Consider the following 8,626-nt stretch of genomic DNA (forward strand, 5'->3'; position numbering starts at 1 on the left):
AGGCCGTGGTAGACCTAGAAACGATTTTCCAGACCCAGAAGCCCACCTGGGTGGACTGCAAGCAGCCCCTTTTCACGTTCTTTAACACCGAGGAGCGCATGCGAGTAATGACAGAGGCTCGGAAGTGGCTCCAGACCCAGGCCCTGGCAGGAATATTAGATACAGACAGATGGGCCAGGGAGGTCTTCCCATATGAGGAACCTGATTGGAACCCGAACTCAGAAGATGGAATGGCCAGGCTAGAAAGATATTGGCTGGCCTTCCTCTAGGGGGTCAGGGCTGGAGCCAAGAAGCCCACCAATATGGCTAAAATCTCTGAAGTTTTCCAGAAGCCTGACGAAAGTCCAGCAGCTTTCTATGAGAGACTATGTGAGGCATAGCGAATCTACACTCCCTTTAACCCTGAGGCCCTGGAAAATCAGACCATGATAAATGCAGCTTTTGTAGGCCAAGTCCAGCCTGATAGCAGGAGAAAATTACAGAAGCCAGAAGGGTTTGCAGGAAAAAATGCCACCGAACTGCTGGAGATAGCCAACAAGGTTTTCATCAACCGAGACAGTGCGGCAAGGAGGGAGGAAGAAAAGAAAATACAAAGGGCCAATATAATAGCAGCAGCTTTTAGAGGCTCAGGCTCCCAGACAGATCAGGAAGGGAAGCAAGAAGACAGATCAGGGGGAAAAGGAAGAGCGAGCCTGAGACGAGACCAGTGTGCCTATTGTAAGGAGACAGGACACTGGAAGAATAAATATCCCAAATGACAAAGTAAGAAAACTGGGCCCCCTTTTCCACCCAGTCGCTATCAACCAGAGCCAGTCGAAGCAGATCTCATTGGGCTAGCAATGGCTGATTCCGACTAGGACAGACTGGGCTCTTTTCAGCTAGGCCCTCACGAGCCCATGGTCAGAATGAAAATTCGGGGCCAGACTGTGGACTTTATGGTTGATACAGGAGCTGAGCACTCAGTAGTCACACAGAAAATAGCGCCTCTCTCGGGAAAGGAGGTCACCATTATTGGAGCTACTGGGGATCAGACTCGTAGACCATTCTGCTGCCCTCGCCGATGCCAACTTGGTGATCATCAAGTAATTCATGAATTCCTGTACTTGCCAGACTGCCCAGTGCCTCTAATGGGTAGAGACCTTTTAGCCAAAATGGGTGCAGAAATCACCTTTGCTCCAAATGGCTCAGCACAGCTTCGCCTAAGTGAGGAGACCTCCCCAATGATCCTGTCCCCAGCAGTGCAAAGGGAGGAAGAATGGAGACTTTATACCCCCCAGTCAAAGGCCTCACCATTAGAACCTGAATTAGAAAAAGAATTCCCGCTGGTCTGGGCTGAAGGAAATCTCCCTGGCCTGGCTAAGGACCATGCCCCGGTGCTGATTGACTCAAAGCCTGGGGCACAGCCTGTTAAAATCTGCCAATATCCAATTCCGAGAGAAGCAGGCCTAGGAATCCAGGTCCACTTAGACCAGCTGCTTCAGTGGGGACTTGTTAAACGATGCAGGTCTCCATGGAACACGCCACTCTTGCCTGTCAAAAAGCCTGGGACTAATGACTACCGCCCTGTCCAGGATCTACGGGCTGTTAATGAGGCTGTTATAACCCTGCATTCAGCACTGCCGAACCCCTACACTCTTCTGGGACTCATCCCATCAGAGGCGGAATGGTTTACATGCCTAGATCTGAAAGATACCTTTTTCTGCCTTAGATTAGCTCCTTCCTGCCAGCCTCTTTTCGCTTTTGAATGGGAAAACCCAACTACGGGGGCCAAGGAGCAGTTTACCTGGACCAGACTGCCACAAGGGTTCAAGAACTCCCCTACTCTTTTTGGTGGAGCACTAGCATCTGATCTAAGTTCCCAGGACAGGACTTGGGGTATGTCTACTCCAATATGTAGACAACCTCCTACTGGCCAGCTCCACACGAGCTCAGTGCTGGGAGGGAACACGAGCCCTTCTGAGACTATTTAACTGAAACAGGTTATTGGGTGTCTAAGAAAAAAGCACAGATTTGTCAGAAAGAAGTCAAGTATCTAGGCTTTCGGATCATCCAAGGGAAACGAGGGTAGGGACTGAAAGAAAGCAGGCAGTATGTGCCATCCCAGTCCCTAGCCCCCCGCGGCAGATTCGGGAATTCCTGGGAGCAGCAGGGTTCTGTCGAATTTGGATCCCAGGGTTTTCAGACCTGGCTAAGCCTCTCTATGAAGCTTTAAAAGGAGAAGAGAAGGCACCCATCAACTGAGGTCCCGAACAGGAAAAAGCCTTCATCACCATAAAGGCAAAGCTCACTGAGGCCCCAGCATTAGGGCTACCAGATGTGACATGAGACTTTAATCTTTTTGTTCACGAGAACAGCGGGGTAGTCCTAGGAGTTCTAACCCAGGAGTTTGGACCCTGGCAAAGACCAGTAGCCTATCTCTCCAAGCAGATTGACCCAGTAGCCTCTGGGTGGCCCCCATGTCTCAGGGCCCTTGCAGCCACTGCATTGTTAGTCAAGGAAGCGCATAAGCTTACCTTAGGACAAAATTTAAATGTAAAAGTACCTTATGCTGTTGTCACCCTGATGGAAGCAAGGGGGCAGCACTGGCTGACTCATGCTCGAATGACTCAATATCAAGGCCTATTAAGTGAGAACCCGCGGGTACGATTAGAAGCAGTGAGAACTCTTAATCCTGCCACCTTTTTACCTATCACTGAGGGAGCCCCTGAGCATGATTGCCTGGAAGTCCTAGAGGAGGTTTATTCCAGCCGGCCAGATCTAACGGATAGGCCCCTGCCAAACCCGGACTTGGTATTGTTCACAGATGGCAGCAGCTTCTTAGATGAAGGAAAAAGACGAGCTGGATATGCAGTGGTATCAAACTTTGAGACAATCGAGGCACAGGCCCTGCCTGAAGGATGGTCAGCACAGAGGGCAGAACTTTGGGCCCTTGCCAGAGCCTTAGAACTCAGTAAAGATAAGCGTGCCAACATCTACACTGACTTGCGCTATGCCTTTGCTACCCTGCATATCCATGGGGCTATATATAAGGAAAGGGGGCTCTTGACGGCCAGAGGAAAAGAAATCAAAAATCAGAATGAGATTTTAAAGTTACTAGAAGCAGTCTGGGAGCCCAAGGAAATAGTCGTCATCCATTGCAAAGGTCACCAGAAAGGGAAAGACTCAGTGTCAGAAGGAAACCAACGTGCTGATGCCGCAGCCAAGCTGGCTGCTAAAGAACAAGTGGCACCATCACGGATCATGTTGGCCCCTGAATTACCAGAACCTCCAAAGTACACTCCTCAGGAAGAGGAATGGGCCCAGCAAGAAGGGGGCAAGAGAACAAAGGAAGGCTGGTGGATACTCCCAGATCATAGGGTCTATGTCCCAGAACAGTTAGCCCATAAGGTAGTCCTCCAGCAGCATGAACTTACTCATTTAGGGAAGACTGCCCTAGAAGCTTTGTTAGGCAGATACTACCTAATTGCCCGTCTTCCCTCCTTGTGTGCCTCAGTCTCTCAACATTGCCTCCTCTGTACTCAGAACAATGCCAAACAGGGTCCTGTGGGACCAATAGGAGTTCAGCACTGTGGGCAAGCTCCTTTTGAGGACTTAGAAGTAGATTTTACAGAAATAGGGCCTAGCAGAGGAATAAATACCTGCTAGTTTTTGTTCGCACCTTTTCAGGCTGGGTCAGGGCATATCCCACTCGCACGGAAAAGGCGAGAGAAGTCACTAAGGCATTGCTGAAGGATATAATTCCACGGTATGGAATGCCTCTGACCACAGGGTCCGATAATGGTCCAGCCTTTGTAGCAGAAATAGTACAACAGGTAGCTAAGGCTTTAGGAATTAAATGGAACCTATATACAGCCTATAGGCCTCAGAGTTCAGTGAAAGTAGAACACATGAACCAGACTCTAAAGCAGACTATGGCTAAGCTATGCCAAGAGACAACCTTACCCTGGACAGATAACTTGCCTCTTGTACTTCTGCGGGTAGTCTGTGCCCCAAGGGCCAGGGTAGGTTTCTCTCCCTTTGAAATTCTATATGGTAGACTCCCTCCCTTAATTCAGCCAAAGGGAGATTTGGGGGAAATAAGGAACTTAGAAATCCAGAAACAACTACAAGGACTTGGAAAAACTGTCTTTGAGGTACACAGATGGGTTACTGACCGACTACCCATCTCTCTAGGAACAGCCGTACATCCTTATAAACCTGGAGATCAGGTTTGGGTAAAGGACTGGAAAAGGGAGCCCCTCACGCCTATCTGGAAGGCACCCTATCCAGTCATATTAACCACCCCCATAGCTCTCAAGGTTGCAGGACTGAATACCTGGATCCACCACTCCCGGGTGAAGGCAGCCCACCAGCCGAGTGATGCCCAGCCCGAGTGGAAGGTGACCTCTGACCAGAAACACCCCCTGAGGATCACTCTCAAGAAGACAGCGGATCTGGCCGATCAACCTGCTCCAAGGAATTCAGAAACACCCTGCTGAATTCTCCCTAACACTAATCTCTCTTTCTTTTCTCCTCCTAAAGAGTGCCGCCGGAGGGAGAAACCAAGATGGCGGCATAGGTAAACACCTAAACTGCTGCCTCGCACAACAATTTCAAAACTACAACTAAAAGACAGAACGGACACCATCCAGAACCACAGGAAAGCTGGCTGAGTGAAAATTCTACAACTAGAAGGAAAGAGAAAGCTCACAGAGAATTGGAGGTACGGCAAAGGGGCTTTGTGCGCGCAGAAAGGAAGGGCGGCTGAGAGCCTGGCTGACTTTCTCTGGCGGAAGGGGGAAGGAAGCCTCCGACCGCACTGAACCCCAGTTCTGACTGCACTGAACCCCAATTCCGGGCGAACCCCTGGGGACCCACGCTCTTACGGGGGGAGTCTGGACTCTCGGGCGGAGACTCGAGCTGGGAAAGGCAGAAGTCTGAAGGCGCACGCGGGCCAGTGCGCACAAAGGCTGCGGAGGTTGCCACAGGCTTTCCCTAGTGGAAGGGAGTCAGAGGATTCTGACTGCACTGAGCCCCAGTTCTGACTGCAGTGAACCCCAGTTCCAGGCGAGCCCCTGGGGACCCATGCTCTTGTGGGGGGAGTCTGGACTCTCGGGCGGAGACTCGGGAGCCGGGGAAGGCGGAGGACTGAAAGTGCGCACGCGCGCGGGCGCCAGTGTGCACAAAGGCTGCGGAGGTTGCCACAGGCTTTCCCTAGTGAAAGAGAGTCAGAGGCTCCTGATGGCACTGAGCCCCAGTTCTGACTGCAGTGAACCCCAGTTCCAGGCAAGCCCCTGGGGACCCACGCTCTTGTGGGGGGAGTCTGGACTCTCAGGCGGAGACTCGAGCTGGGGAAGGCGGAGGACTGAAAGCGCACATGCACGCAAGGGCAAGGCTGACAGGAAGCCAAGACTGAGACTCCACCCCATCCAAGCTGAGCACAGAGGCTATTGCAATTTGGCAAGTCTAATCCTATAAGGCTGTCTCCAGCACCGAACTTCTCCCAGCATAGACACAGCTGATCCTTACAGCCAACTGGCCCGGAGGTCAATTCTTCCCAGTGATACCAACAACAATAAAGACTTAATTACAACAAGGCTGTACACACAGTTCACAAAGGGGTGCACCAAGAGTGTCCACCTCAGGTTAACTGGGGAAGCAGACCCACTGGGCCATATTGGAAACCTAGCACAAATATCTACCTTACCAACTCAGGGAATCAGTGAAAATGCGGGGTCAAAGAATCAGATCACAAACGAAAGAAATGGAGGAAAACAAACGACTGGATATAGAATTCAAAACCACGGTTATAAGACTTTTTAAGAATATCCTAGAAAAGGCCGATAAATATAACGAGACCCTCGAAGATATGAAAAAGGACCAACTAGAAATTAAACATACACTGACTGAAATAAAAAATATTATACAGAGACCCAGAAACAGAATAGAGGAACACAAGAATCAAGTCAAAGAATTGAAATACAAAGAAGCAAAAAACACTCAACCGAAAAAGCAAAAAGCAAAAAAAAAAAAAATCCAAAAAGTTGAAGATAATGTAAGAAGACTCTGGGACAACTTCAAGCGTACCAACATCAGAATTATGGGGGTGCCAGAAGAAGAAAGAGAGCAAGATACTGAAAACCTATTTGAAGAAATAATGACAGAAAACTTCCCCCACGTGGTGAAAGAAATAGACTTACAAGTCCAGGAAGCCCACAGAACCCCAAACAAAAGGAATCCAAAGAGGACCACACCAAGACACATCATAATTAAAATGCCAAGAGCAAAAGACAAAGAGAGAATATTAAAAGCAGCAAGAGAAAAACAGTTAATTACCTACAAGGGAGCACCCATACGACTGTCAGCTGACTTCTCAACAGAAACTATGCAGGCCAGACGGGAGTGGCAAGAAATTTTCAATGTGATGAATAGCAAGAACCTACAACCAAGATTACTCTACCCAGCAAAGCTATCATTCAGAATTGAAGGGCAGATAAAGAGCTTCACAGATAAGAAAAAGCTGAAGGAGTTCATCACCACCAAACCAGTATTATATGAAATGCTGAAAGGTATTCTTAAAGAAGAGGAAGAAGAAAAAAGTAAAGAGAAAAATTATGAACAACAAATACATATCTATCAACAAGCGAACCTAAAAATCAAGTGAATTAAAAACCTGAGGAACAGAATAATCTGGTGAATATAATAGAATCAGGGGCATAGAAAGGGAGTGGACTGATAATTCTCAGGGGGAAAGGGGTATGAAGGGTTCATGAAGAGAATGGACAAAAATCATACACCTATGGATGAGGACAGTGGTGGGGAGGTAAGGGCAGAAGGTGGGGTGGGAACTGGGTGGAGGGGAGCTATGGGGGGAAAAAGGAGAAATAATTGTAATAATCTGAATAAAGATTTATTTAAAAAAATAAAAAAATAAATAAATAAAAAAATAATAAAATAATATTTTCAGAAAAAAAAAAAAAAAAAAGAGTGCCGCTGGAACCCGAGACTAGCACCAGGAGGAGAACTCATCTGTTCTTTTTTTTTTTTTTTTTTTTTTTTTTAATATATTTTATTGATATTTCACAGAGAGGAAGGGAGAGGGATAGAGAGCTAGAAACATCGATGAGAGAGAGACATCGATCAGCTGCCTCCTGCACACCCCCCGCTGGGGATGTGCCCGCAACCAAGGTACATGCCCTTGACCGGAATCGAACCCGGGACCCTTCATTCCACAGGCTGACGCTCTATCCACTGAGCCAAACCGGTTTTGGCTGAACTCATCTGTTCTTGCTGGAACACAGAAGCACTATAAAATTACTGCTTCCCACACAGCAAGGAAACAAAGGCCTCATCATGGATTGCTGGACTGCACCTTGTCATGCTATCCTTGGCTACATCTGCCTTTCAGGAATAGCCATCATACTGCTCTTTGTCTTAGCGGTTCACTGTTGTGGACCCCCACTGAACAGAAATAGAGGGAATAACATGCTCCCACTAATAATATTAACTAGCACAGGGGTTCTCAAACTTTTTAAACAAGGGGCCAGTTCACTGTTCCTCAGACGGTTGGAGGGCCGGACTATAGTTAAAAAAAAATACTATGAACAAATTCCTATACGCACTGCGGGCCCGGGATGAGTCGGCTGCTAAGCAGGACAGGCAGCGGCACCTGGCGGACCCGATAAATGTCCTCGGCGGGCCGCATGTGGCCCGCAGGCCGAAGTTTGAGGACGCCTGAATTAGCACATACTTGCCTTCCATAGGGACCACTGCCACGTGTCCTTGCTTAGAAACTCACTACCCAAATATGCTAGACCGGGTAGCCTATGGGAAAGCCCCATCAAGCCAGATGTTTGTTAGCTATACTTATCAGCCTGCGGCATGTTATGACTCCACTACAAAATGCACGTGGGGGGGGGGTGGGATTGTATTGGATGGAAAAAATGATAGGACCTGTCACGGCCAATGTGCAGCTAATTAATGTTGCTCCTGTTTGTTTCAGCAGTACCCAGGGCCAACATCCAACAGGTTGCCTCTCAGATGAACTATGCAACTCTACCCTCAAGGCTGAAAACACCACCTGGTGCTCCCCTGCAGGAACATTCTACGTGTGTGGAACCGCTGCTTGCCTCTGCCTGCCTGCAAACTGGACGGGAATGCCTTTAAACTTCAGAATTCCCTACAAACCCCTCACGGGATGCTAACCCCTTTGTCATCGCCCCTTTCCAACTGGAAGCAGTTAAGAGCAGTCGTCGGCCATGTTCACCATAACATCCCATAGTCGTTGTACCACAAGGCTAAGAGAAGCTTGTGGGACAAGTGGGGAGGAATGAGAAGGCTAAAAAGGACTAATTCCAATGTAACCCTGGTATTCAGGGCTAGTGATCTGAATCCAAGCCAGCAAGCTCAGTGTATATTGCTGATAACCTATAATTAAGTCCCTCTCTCCTTCTCAGATACTGGTCTTGCAAACCTGTTACTGTGAACAGTGCACTGCCCTGGAGGGAGGGTTATTAATGCTAGCACCAGGCCAGACCATCAGATATGGCCTGGAGATCCCCAACACCGGGGCCTTCTTGCAAGGTCCGGGAAAAGGACCGGAAGCATAATCCATGTTTGTGGGACAAAGATCACAGGGAGGGAGATA

Source organism: Plecotus auritus (assembly GCF_963455305.1).
Source record: "Plecotus auritus genome assembly, chromosome: 10".
Lineage (NCBI taxonomy): Eukaryota > Metazoa > Chordata > Mammalia > Chiroptera > Vespertilionidae > Plecotus > Plecotus auritus.